The 13,459-nt window shown below is 47.0% G+C and overlaps 1 protein-coding gene and 1 long non-coding RNA gene across 3 annotated transcripts in view; one reads left to right on the top strand and one right to left on the bottom strand.

The window, feature by feature from the left end:
- NTF4 (neurotrophin 4) overlaps positions 1–13,459 on the top strand; it is a 264,224-nt gene that overhangs the window by 12,886 nt on the left and 237,879 nt on the right. The window contains exon 1 of one of the 2 annotated variants that reach the window (XM_063942448.1): positions 5,091–5,267. The exons of the other annotated variant lie outside the window; for it this stretch is intronic. The gene's annotated coding sequence lies outside the window, so the exon portion shown is untranslated. Of the gene's footprint in view, positions 1–5,090; positions 5,268–13,459 lie in introns of those variants that run through there. 2 annotated transcript variants of the gene reach the window in all.
- The window catches only part of LOC134965999 (uncharacterized), a 31,586-nt gene continuing 24,182 nt past the window's right edge, over positions 6,056–13,459 (bottom strand). Inside the window, exon 3 of the long non-coding RNA XR_010188564.1 lies at positions 6,056–6,397. This is a non-coding gene — a long non-coding RNA (uncharacterized LOC134965999). The remainder of the gene's footprint in view (positions 6,398–13,459) is intronic.

The raw sequence follows: 13,459 nt of genomic DNA on the forward strand, positions 1-13,459 counted from the left end.
TACTATAGTGTGGTATAATGTGGATGCACTGCAGTGTGGTATAATGTGGATGCACTGCAGTGTGGTATAATGTGTGGTATAATGTGGATGCACTGCAGTGTGGTATAATGTGTGGTACTATAGTGTGGAATAATGTGGATGCACTGCAGTGTGGTATAATGTGTGGTACTATAGTGTGGTATAATGTGGATGCACTGCAGTGTGGTATAATGTGGATGCACTGCAGTGTGGTATAATGTGTGGTACTATAGTGTGGTATAATGTGGATGCACTGCAGTGTGGTATAATGTGTGGGGTATCCGGACTCCAGGTCGACAACAAAAAGTGTGGTACTATAGTGTGGTATAATGTGAGAACGATAGTAATTGGGATGGGGGTGATATCGGTGGTGGAGGCGGGGAGTGGGACTGTCAGCAGTTTTGCACATCTATGCCCCTTTTACACCGCCAGCATATAACACGGGTTAATGCACATGAGCGTGCATAACCCGTGTTGCTGCTCGGTGTAAAAGGGCCAAGTTGGAATAATCCGGGTTGAGTGACCCGGTATTCCAACTCAGGTAGCTTGCAGGGTTGAACACTGGTTCAACCTGGCAAGCTGTGCTGTGTAAACGGGAGCCGGTTCGCATAGACCCGGCTCCCGATCACAGTGAATGGACAGGCGGCGCTTGGAGATCATGTGATCTCCAAGCGCCGCCCTCCCCACTACGTCACCGCCAACGTCACCAACTCGGCAATATGCCGGGTTGGAGACAGCAGTGGGAAAGGGGCCTGAGGCGTGTCGAAGCCAGGTAGCACCCGTGTCAGGCTCCCAGCTGCGACCCGCCTCAGTTGGTGTAAAAGCGGTATATTTCATAGTCATTATGTGTGCAGGTCCCATCCTCAGTACCACATACACAGTTCAATTAATATGGCTGTATAGTAGTTGAACATTGAGCTCCCTTTGAGAACTAGTACTGAGTAATGAAAATATTTACAATAATATGTAATAAAAGGTGAGGAGGGGTTGAGAATATATATTAGGAAATGGTGGAGGAGAGACATATCGCACAAGATCAATAGAAATAAAATATGGGTATATGGAGCGGAGAATATAGCATATAAAAGAGTTCAGGGGGGATACCTGTGGTCTCTCCCGTCTAAGTCGTTAAAATGTCTAGTTACAGCGCTGGGACATCAGGCAGGAATCTGCATCAAGGTTAGACCTGACCAAATATGTTAGTACGTATATGGTGGTCTTATACCCCTCTGACTCCACCATACTCATCACTACCTCCCTGTCCCCTCCATAATTGCCACTACCTCTCAGGCTCTCTGCACTACCCCTTGACCCCTTCTTACGAACCACTATCTCTCTGCACTACCTCCCTAACTCCTGCATGCTTACCACTAGCTCCCTTACTCCTGCATAGTACTTACCACTACCTCTCTGCAGTAAATTCCTGACTCCTGTATACTCACCACTACCCCTCTGCACTATCTCCCTGACTCCTGCATAATTGCCACTACCGGTCTGTACTACCTCCAAGACCCTGCATACTCGCAACTACGTTTCTGCACTACCTCCCTGACTCCTGCACGCTCGCCACTACCTCTCTGTACTACCTCCCTGACTCCTACATACTCATCACTGTCTCTCTGCACTACCACTCTGCACTACCTCCCTGACCCCTGCATACTCGCCACTACCACTCTGCACTACCTCCCTGACCCCTGCATACTCGCCACTACCACTCTGCACTACCTCCCTGACCTCTGCATACTTGCCACTATCCCTCTGCACTACCTTCCTGACTCCTGCATACTCTCCACTCTCCCTCTGCACTACCTCCCTGACTCCTGCATACTCGCCACTACCTCTCTGCACTACCTCCCTGACTCCTGCATACTCGCCACTACCCCTCTGCACTACCTCCCTGACTCCTGCATACTCGCCACTACCTCTCTGCACTACCTCCCTGACCTACCTCCCTGACCTCTGCATACTCTCCACTATTCCTCTGCACTACCTCCCTGACTCCTGCATACTCGCCACTATCTCTCTGCACTACCTCCCTGACTCCTGCATACTCGCCACTACCTCTCTGCACTACCTCCCTGACTCCTGCATACTTGCCACTACCCCTCTGCACTACCTCCCTGACTCCTGAATACTCGCCACTACCTCTCTGCACTACCTCCCTGACTCCTGCATACTCGCCACTACCTCTCTGCACTACCTTCCTGACCTCTGCATACTTTCCACTATTCCTCTGCACTACCTCCCTGACTCCTGCATACTCTCCACTATCCCTCTGCACTACCTCCTTGACTCCACCGTACTCGCCACTACCACTCTGCACTACCTCCCTGACTCCTGCATATTTGCCACTATCTCTCTGCACTACCTCCTTGACCCCTGCATACTTGCCATTACCCATCTGCACCAGCACCCTGCTCAATATTTACTTACTGCAGCTTCCTTCACTCAGCACCAAAGTCTTTAGAACAAATGTATATCTTTTTACACTTAATAAAGCACAGTGCAATACTGGTTTTGTAAAAAAAACGACCAGGGTGAGATGTATCAAGCACTGAAGAGAGATAAAGTGGAGAGAGATGAAGTACCAGGCAATCAGCTCCTAACTGCCATGTTACAGGCTGTGTTTGAAAAATGATAGAGGCAGATGGGTTGGCACTTTATCTCTCTCCACTGTATCTCTCTCCAAGGTTTGATACATCTCCCCCAGGTTATTTTTAGTGCCCTGTGAATTTTTTCTCAGAAGCTCTTATGGGCACATTCAATTAGGCGTGAGGTTTATCCCGAAAATAAACAAAAACCTCCGGACCTCGTGCCCAATTTTAAATTGCCACGGGTATGCGCACTCCTGATACCCGCAGATTTCATTTAAAAAAAAAAAAAGGCATGCAGAGTATTCATTGTGAAAAGAAGAAAATATACTCACCTGTCCGGTGGTCTCCATGCTCTCGGTGGAGGTGGCTGCCACCTACTGCTTCCGGTGGTAGGGGGGTCACACACACATACTTACTCACACATACATTACACTCACTGCTGCTGCAGGAGTCTGGATCCCGACGCTGGAGGAGAAGACACCATTTTGGAAGGTGAGTAATCACAGACTAATTAAGCTGATTGGAAACTTCTAATTTCTTAATTAGTCCTCAGGGTGAGTAGGGAGGGAGGGGTGCAAGAGCAATAACAATTTTAGGAAAAAGCAGATTTGCTGTGGGGGTGCGAAAAAAAGATGCAGTGATTACTACAGAAATCACTGCGTCTCATTTTCTGTCCTCTAATTGAATAGGAGAAACCTGCGGCCGGATTTTTTTTCTTTAGACTTCCCGCTCTTATTTAAATTCCCTATAGACTAAATACTACAACTCCGAGTATCTGATTGTCTGTCTGATTGCGTTACTGGGAATTAATCTGACTTCGATTTGGGGGCAGAGTTATCAAAGCTTGCAGAAAGATACAGCGGAAAAAGACAAATATTCAATTTGGCCCGAAGAGACATCAGGACTAAACCCCCCCCCCCCCCCCCCCCGATGTTTCTTCTGGTGCTGCGGTCGGGCTATTTAATTAGCTCGGTCGGTGAAACCTGCTTTTCATCTGTAAACACACAGGTTCAATGAAACCTGTGTGTTTTCGGGTGAAATAGGGGCTGTTATCGGGCATTTTGCTTCGCCTTCGGAGGCAGGTGAAGCAAAACCCCCGATAAGCCGCGGCACCCGCCGGCTTATCAGGGCCAATTAAATAGCTCCCGGCGGCGATACTTATCACCCGCCAGCTTCGGGCCAAATTGAATAACCCCGAAAGTACGAACCAATCAGCTCCTGTCATGTTACAGGCTGTGTTTGAAATATGACAGTTAGGAGCAGTGGCGCCAAGAGCTGGGTTGGGGAACGGGTACACATTACCCGGCCTGATGTAGGGGCTGGTGGGGGCCTGGGTCCGCCGATCATCCACTCAACCCCACTTACCTGTCTGCTCCCACCCTGGGCTGCAGTGACTTCAAGGAGGCTGCTGCCGCCGATCAGCAGCAGTGGATCCCCCTTAGAGTATACTAGTTTCAATTATATGTTTCTGGAAGGAGCCATGGTCACGCCCCCTTCCAATAGGATCCCCCCCCCCCCAATCCTCCCATTTTCCTGGACCCAGCCGGCCACGCTGTCTACAGCCATGATAAGTGGCTGATTGGTTGGTACTTTACCTCTCTTTACTTTATCTTTCTCCAAGCTTTGATAAATCTCCCCCTTGATCTTTAATCTGCAAGTCACTCCTAACAAGCGTTCCTGGGATTTGTGGCCAACCCCTTTAAATTGGGTGGTCTTCAGGTTGCCGGCGGCAAACCATACTACACCCCTTTAATTTTGCCAGGGTAAAAGACAAACTTCCAGCTACTACTGTATCTGCTACTGGTTTATCTGTCTCCACTCCTTGATTTGGTGGATGGGACAAGCAAGACTTCAAACGTGTAAACTAAGCCATAAGATTATATAAAGCAAACAAGCGGGGCTCGTCAGGTTAGAAAAGGCCTAAAGTCTATATGTACATGTAACTCTAGAGCGTCTTTATCTATAGATTGTATTACTGAGAGACGTGTGATGATGTGCCATGTTACCCAATCTGTCTTACAATCATTTTCTTCTTTTTGTCGGCTTTTCTCTGATTTTTTGCAAACATGGGTCTCACAAACTCCGACATCAAAGGACAGAAGTGCGCAAAGTGCCCTTTGCTTCTGTCTTGCTACATAGTTAACTCTTTTACTCTTTCTTTTCTCTCTCTCGGTTGTTCTTTATTCTCTCCTCGCCCCTCTTGTGTTTGAATAGCAGTAGGAAAGGTGATCTCCCTCTTGTTAGAGCATTATTAAGTTTTCATGTGAAAGATGAAACGCCTTCTATTTTACTCTCTGGTGATGGCAGAATAGGTGAGAGAGAGAGATAGAGGAGGGGGTGGGGGGGGGGGTTCTATTCATCCTACACTTCGGTTTGATGTGGATAAGCAGCCTACAGGTATAGTGCTCGGAGGGGGTAGATATAATTCCCAAACTCTACATGACCGGCTCTATCCGTGCACAGTCTCTAGATCAGTGTTTGAGGTCACATTGTTTCGGTCATTCAGCATGTTGTAAAGTAACTGCAAACTCATTTATTAGAGAAGAAATAAGAAAAGAAAAACCCCTTACACCTGGTGGGATGACTCCTCAAGAAGACCTTCGGACCACGGAGACGAGAGAACCCTCCTAAGACCCAGAATAGTCACCAGTCAAGGTATTGTCAACCTGTGTCTTTGTGCTGGGCGGTGTGGTGGTGTGTTTGTGTGTTTACCATTGTCCGGTGTGTGACGTCTGCTTCCTTTATGGATAATGGGGATGTTTGACTGGCAAACACGAAAGCATATTCCTTTGTGTGTTTTCTGGGGTTATAAAAATGGACTCGTCTTGTTAAACATCGGATGATTATTCTAGTAGGTGTGCACCTGTTCTTTTCATTAGAGACAATGAAGACTAAACAGTGACGGGCCGTCATAGACTAGAGTGTTCTCTGGTTCAAAAACAATTTATATGTAAATACTGCACTAGGTAATAAAGAGTCTCTGTCTTCCAGGTTAATGTTTTGCAGAGTTATACAGTCAACAGTGTATTTCTATTGTATGAGTTAAGTCGAGTAATTTAGTATACAGTAGGTGTGCTCTTCCACTTGGTCTCGGTAATAGGTCATTTATGAAGATGTACCTTATGCTTCCTTATCAAATACGTCCGCGCATGTGTCAGAAAGAATTGTCTTCCCATCACTTGTCCTCGTCTACCCCCCTATTCTACTTTTTGATATGTTAATGAATGCACTTTCTTGGTTGCGTCCTCATTTTCTGGCAACCAAATGAAGTTGTTATGTCCTCCGTGTTTAGTATTGTCAGTTCTAGTGCTTTGTAGTATACAGGCTTTAATAATCATTTATACTGTATATGTGTGTTTACTTGTCATTGTGTATCTTTTTTAGGACTAGGAAAAATAACTATAGGCTCCACTAATCTTTTGTCCATTTGGGATATAACATATTTTATGCGTTCATACAGCGTAGAACCCAGCAGGTATAGCTTCTAGGTCAGAGCTCTCTGTAATGCCAGTTTTACCTTGCCTGTATACGGATAACATCTCTGCCGCATGTTTCGCAGATTCTCTTTCTCTGATGTCTTATAAACCATGCAGATTTTTTTTTTCTCATCCCATTTGGAGACCTGGTTTTTCTCCTCTCAGATGGTATCGTTCAGCTTTTTTTGTTCAATTGAGAACAGCTGCAGTGAGATGAGAGACTGCCTTGAAAGTCTTCCACAAAGATGGGGATTGCATTACCAGGACTCGTTGTCCCCATTTTCGCAAGGCACAAATGCTCCGCAATGCCTGTTGGATAAAAGAGGCTGATTCACTGGGGAACTTGGCTGCGGGTACTTCGTTTGTTCAGCCTAAAGCCCTCGTTATCGTCTCGTTTTAACTGATTGCGGCTGGTTTACAGCAATTAATTCATCAACGTGTCTTCTCGTTTGGGAACCCTTGATCCCAAATGCAAATTGAACTGTAAGCAATTTTATCTTAGACAAAAGTGGTTATTACCCAGCCCGTCCACACCAAAGCATAACAAATACATCCTCATGATTAAAACATGTAGATCCCCGTGCACACAAATAAACTCAGAAGACCAGAGAGAGAATAACCAGGCCTGCAGAGTCTTTTCGTGGCAGATAATATGCAGCGTTTCCCGGTAATGCTGGCGATAGGGATCTCAGAATCTCGCGCCTAATTGTCTGATGGAGAGATCTACAAACGCTGTTTATAGAACTGGACATAGCTGATATACGCGTTATTGATATTTCCATGGAAACATTGATTATAGTCTTTCTGGCGATAAATCAAAACAATAGGTGAATATAAAAGGCTTGGCACAATTAATGCGTCAAATCTAAAATAGATAAATAGAATATATTATATTATAACTATATGTGAAACTTAGCAATGTCTTTTTCAATGTAATTGTCACTTCAAGAGATCATAGGCAGGAGAGTTAGCTGTTGCTCCAGTACCGAATCCAAGTTCTGACTAGTAAGGTTTTTTCTCTATCGTCCTAGTGGATGCTGGGGTTCCTGAAAGGACCATGGGGAATAGCGGCTCCGCAGGAGACAGGGCACAAAAGTAAAGCTTTCCGATCAGGTGGTGTGCACTGGCTCCTCCCCCTATGACCCTCCTCCAAGCCAGTTAGATTTTTGTGCCCGGCCGAGAAGGGTGCAATCTAGGTGGCTCTCCTAAAGAGCTGCTTAGAAAAGTTTAGCTTAGGTTTTTTATTTTACAGTGAGTCCTGCTGGCAACAGGATCACTGCAACGAGGGACTTAGGGGAGAAGAAGTGAACTCACCTGCGTGCAGGATGGATTGGCTTCTTGGCTACTGGACATCAGCTCCAGAGGGACGATCACAGGTACAGCCTGGATGGTCACCGGAGCCTTGCCGCCGGCCCCCTTGCAGATGCTGAAGTAAGAAGAGGTCCAGAATCGGCGGCAGAAGACTCCTCAGTCTTCTAAAGGTAGCGCACAGCACTGCAGCTGTGCGCCATTTTCCTCTCAGCACACTTCACACGGCAGTCACTGAGGGTGCAGGGCGCTGGGAGGGGGGCGCCCTGGGAGGCAAATGAATACCTATTTTGGCTAAAAATACCTCACATATAGCCTCCGGAGGCTATATGGAGATATTTAACCCCTGCCAGAATCCGTTAAGAGCGGGAGACGAGGCCGCCGAAAAAGGGGCGGGGCCTATCTCCTCAGCACACAGCGCCATTTTCCCTCACAGAAAGGCTGGAGGGAAGGCTCCCAGGCTCTCCCCTGCACTGCACTACAGAAACAGGGTTAAAACAGAGAGGGGGGGCACTAATTTGGCGTTAGAAATATATAAAAAAGATGCTATAAGGGAAAACACTTATATAAGGTTGTCCCTATATAATTATAGCGTTTTTGGTGTGTGCTGGCAAACTCTCCCTCTGTCTCTCCAAAGGGCTAGTGGGTCCTGTCCTCTATCAGAGCATTCCCTGTGTGTGTGCTGTGTGTCGGTACGTGTGTGTCGACATGTAGGAGGACGATGTTGGTGAGGAGGCGGAGCAATTGCCTGTAATGGTGATGTCACTCTCTAGGGAGTCGACACCGGAATGGATGGCTTATTTAGGGAATTACGTGATAATGTCAACACGCTGCAAGGTCGGTTGACGACATGAGACGGCCGACAAACACGGTCCAGACGTCTCAAAAACACCGTCAGGGGTTTTAAAACGCCCGTTTACTTTAGTCGGTCGACACAGACACAGACAGGGACACTGAATCCAGTGTCGACGGTGAATAAACAAACGTATTCCTTATTAGGGCCACACGTTAAAGGCAATGAAGGAGGTGTTACATATTTCTGATACTACAAGTACCACAAAAGAGGGTATTATGTGGGATGTGAAAAAACTACCATAGTTTTTCCTGAATCAGATAAATTAAATAAAGTGTGTGATGATGCGTGGGTTCCCCCCGATAGAAAATTATGGGCGGTATACCCTTTCCCGCCAGAAGTTAGGGCGCGTTGGGAAACACCCCTTAGGGTGGATAAGTCGCTCACACGCTTATCAAAACAAGTGGCGGTACCGTCTATAGATAGGGCCGTCCTCAAGGACCAGCTGACGGGAGGCTGGAAAATATCATAAAAAGTATATACACACATACTGGTGTTATACTGCGACTAGCGATCGCCTCAGCCTGGATGTGCAGAGCTGGGGTGGCTTGGTCGGATTCCCTGACTAAAAATATTGATACCCTTGACAGGGACAGTATTTTATTGACTATAGAGCATTTAAAGGATGCATTTCTATATATGCGAGATGCACAGAGGGATATTTGCACTCTGGCATCAAGAGTAAATGCGATGTCCATAACTGCCAGAAGATGTTATGGACACGACAGTGGTCAGGTGATGCAGATTCCAAACGGCACAAAGGTGTATTGCCGTATAAAGGAAGAGGAGTTATTTGGGGTCGGTCCATCGGACCTGGTGGCCACGGCAACTGCTGGAAAATCCACCGTTTTTACCCTAAGTCACATCTCTGCAGAAAAAGACACCGTCTTTTCAGCCTCAGTCCTTTCGTCCCTATAAGATCATATCTGCCCAGGGATAGAGGAAAGGGAAGAAGACTGCAGCAGGCAGCCCATTCCCAGGAACAGAAGCGTTCCACCGCTTCTGACAAGTTCTCAGCATGGCGCTGAGACCGTACAGGACCCCTGGATCCTACAAGTAGTATCCCAGGGGTACAGATTGGAATGTCGAGACGTTTCCCCTTCGCAGGCTCCTGAAGTCTGCTTTACCAAGGTCTCCCTCCGACAAGGAGGCAGTATGGGAAAAAATTCACAAGCTGTATTCCCAGCAGGTGATAATTAAATTACCCCTCCTACTACAAGAAAAGGGGTATTATTCCACACTATATTGTGGTACTGAAGCCAGAAGGCTAGGTGAGACTTATTCTAAAAAAATTTTTGAACACTTACAAAGGTTCAAATCAAGATGGAGTCACTCAGAGCAGTGATAACGAACCAGGAAGAAGGGGACTATATAGTGTCCCGGGACATCAGGGATGCTTACCTCTATGTCCCAAAATTTGCCCTTCTCACTAAGGGTACCTCAGGTTCGTGGTGCAGAACTGTCACTATCAGTTTCAGACGCTGCCGTTTGGATTGTCCACGGCACCCCGGGTCTTTACCAAGGTAATGGCCGAAATGATGATTCTTCTTCGAAGAAAAGGCGTCTTAATTATCCCTTACTTGGACGATCTCCTGATAAGGGCATAGTCCAGGGAACAGTTGGAGGTCGGAGTAGCACTATCTAGGATACTGCTACAACAGCACGGGTGGATTCTAAATATTCCAAAATCGCAGCTGATCCCGACGACACGTCTGCTGTGCCTAGGGATGATTCTGGACACAGTCCAGAAAAAGGTGTTTCTCCCGGAAGAGAAAGCCAGGGAGTTATCCGAGCTAGTCAGGAACCTCCTAAAAACAGTGCATCATTGCACAAGGGTCCTGGTAAAAATGGTGGCTTTCCTACGAAGCAATTCCATTCGGCAGATTTCACGCAAGAACTTTTCAGTGGGATCTGCTGGACAAATGGTCCGGATCGCATCTTCAGATGCATCAGCGGATAACCCTATATCCAAGGACAAGGGTGTCTCTCCTGTGGTGGTTATAGAGTGCTCATCTTCTAGAGGGCCGCAGATTCGGCATTCAGGATTGGATGCTGGTGACCACGGAGCCCAGCCCGAGAGGCTGGGGAGCAGTCACACAAGGAAAAAATTTCCAGGGAGTGTGATCAAGTCTGGAGACTTTTCTCCACATAAATATACTGGAGCTAAGGGTAAATTTATAATGCTCTAAGCTTAGCAAGACCTCTGCTTCAAGGTCAGCCGGTATTGATCCAGTGGGAAAAACATCACGGCAGTCGCCCACGTAAACAGACAGGGCGACACAAGAAGCAGGAGGGCAATGGCAAAAACTGCAAGGACTTTTCGCTGGGCGGAAAATCATGTGATAGCACTGTCAGCAGTGTTTCATCCCGGGAATGGAAACTGGGAAGCAGACTTCCTCAGCAGGCACGACCTCCACCCGGGAGAGTGGAAACTTCATCGGGAAGTTTTTTTCCACATGATTGTAAACCGTTGGGAAATACCAAAGGTGGACATGATGGCGTCCCGTCTGAACAAAAAACGGGACAGGTATTGCGCCAGGTCAAGAGACCCTCAGGCAATAGCTGTGGACGTTCTGGTAACACCGTGGGTGTACCAGTCGGTGTATGTGTTCCCTCCTCTGCTTCTCATACCTAAGGTGCTGAGAATTATAAGACGTAGAGGAGTAAGAACTATACTCATGGCTCCGGATTGGCCAAGAAGGACTTGGTAACCGGAACTTCAAGAGATGCTTACAGAGGTCTTATGGCCTCTGCCGCTAAGAAGGGACTTGCTTCAGCAAGTACCATGTCTGTTCCAAGACTTACCGCAGCTGCGTTTGTCGGCATGGCGGTGGAAAGCCGGATCCTAAGGGAAAAAGGCATTCCGGAAGAGGTCATTCCTACCCTGGTCAAAGCCAGAAAGGAGGTGACCGCACAACATTATCACCACATGTGGCGAAAATATGTTGCGTGGTGTGAGGCCAGGAAGGCCCCACAAAGAAATTTCAACTCGGTCGTTTCCTGCATTTCCTGCAAACAGGAGTGTCTATGGGCCTCAAATTGGGGTCCATTAAGGTTCAAATTTCGGCCCTGTCGATTTTCTTCCAGAAAGAATTGGCTTCAGTTCCTGAAGTCCAGAAGTTTGTCAAGGGAGTATTGCATATACAACCCCCTTTTGTGCCTCCAGTGGCACTGTGGGATCTCAACGTAGTTCTGGGATTCCTCAAATCACATTGGTTTAAAACCAGTCAAATCTGTGGATTTGAAGCATCTCACATGAAAAGTGACCATGCTCTTGGCCCTGGCCTGGACCAGGCGAGTGTCAAATTGGTGGTTTTTTCTCAAAAAAGCCCATATCTGTTTGTCCATTCGGACAGGGCAGAGCTGGGACTCGTCCCAAGTTCTCTCCCTAAGGTGGTGTCAGTGTTTCACCTGAACCAGCTTATTGTGGTGCCTTGCACCTACTAGGGACTTGGAGGACTCCAAGTTGCTAGATGTTGTCAGGGCCCTGAAAATATGTTCCAGGACGGCTGGAGTCAGGAAAACTGACTTGCTGTTATCCTGTAGGCACCCAACAAACTGGGTGCTCTTGCTTCTAAGCAGACTATTGCTAGTTGGATGTGTAATACAATTCAGCTTGCACATTCTGTGGCAGGCCTGCCACAGCCAAAATATGTAAATGCCCATTCCACAAGGAAGGTGGGCTCATCTTGGGCGGCTGCCCGAGGGGTCTCGGCTTTACAACTTTGCCGAGCAGCTACTTGGTCAGGGGCAAACACGTTTGCTAAATTCTACAAATTTGATACCCTGGCTAAGGAGGACCTGGAGTTCTCTCATTCGGTGCTGCAGAGTCATCCGCACTCTCCCGCCCGTTTGGGAGCTTTGGTATAATCCCCATGGTCCTTTCAGGAACCCCAGCATCCACTAGGACGATAGAGAAAATAAGAATTTACTTACCGATAATTCTATTTCTCGGAGTCCGTAGTGGATGCTGGGCGCCCATCCCAAGTGCGGATTATCTGCAATACTTGTACATAGTTACAAAAATCGGGTTATTATTGTTGTGAGCCATCTTTTCAGAGGCTCCGCTGTTATCATACTGTTAACTGGGTTTAGATCACAAGTTGTACGGTGTGATTGGTGTGGCTGGTATGAGTCTTACCCGGGATTCAAAATTCCTCCCTTATTGTGTACGCTCGTCCGGGCACAGTACCTAACTGGCTTGGAGGAGGGTCATAGGGGGAGGAGCCAGTGCACACCACCTGATCGGAAAGCTTTACTTTTGTGCCCTGTCTCCTGCGGAGCCGCTATTCCCCATGGTCCTTTCAGGAACCCCAGCATCCACTACGGACTCCGAGAAATAGAATTATCGGTAAGTAAATTCTTATTTTTTACTTATCTTCAATTTTCATGTAAAACAAGTTTCACTCCGGTATCTCCCACCCCAACAACCAGACGTAAAAGCTGGTCCAAAAATGCAGACGTGTCATGGACGTTTTTGGGGCATGTGTCTGCATTCAGCTGTGATCATGTACGCAGAGAAACATGGCGCCACTGTCGCTTCTGCCGCAACTAGCTTGCATAGCCGTGGAGCTACCCTTACTAGGGATGTGCGGTGAGGTAAATGGCTTAAGAGGCACTGGCTAGTACCAAAGCCAGATTTACACACAATATATGAGCCAAAGGGTACATGTGGGCTTTTTACACAGGTGCAGCAGTATATAAATGTGGGCATTATACACAGGTGCAGCAGTATATACATGTGGACATTATACACAGGTGCAGCAGTATATACATGTGAGCATTATACACAGGTGCAGCAGTATATAAATGTGGGTATTATACACATGTGCAACAGTATATACATGTGGACATTATACACAGGTGCAGCAGTATATACATGTGAGCATTATACACAGGTGCAGCAGTATATAAATGTGGGTATTATACACATGTGCAACAGTATATACATGTGAGCATTATACACAGGTGCAGCAGTATATACATGTGGGCTTTATACACAGGTGCAGCAGTATATAAATGTGGGCATTATACACAGGTGCAGCAGTATATACACGTGGGCATTATACACAGGTGCAGCAGTATATACATGTGGGCTTTATACACAGGTGCAGCAGTATATAAATGTGGGCATTATACACAGGTGCAGCAGTATATACATGTGGGCATTGTACACAGGTGCAGCAATATATACATGTGGGCATTATACA

This window comes from Pseudophryne corroboree, chromosome 10, assembly GCF_028390025.1.
Source record: "Pseudophryne corroboree isolate aPseCor3 chromosome 10, aPseCor3.hap2, whole genome shotgun sequence".
NCBI lineage: Eukaryota > Metazoa > Chordata > Amphibia > Anura > Myobatrachidae > Pseudophryne > Pseudophryne corroboree.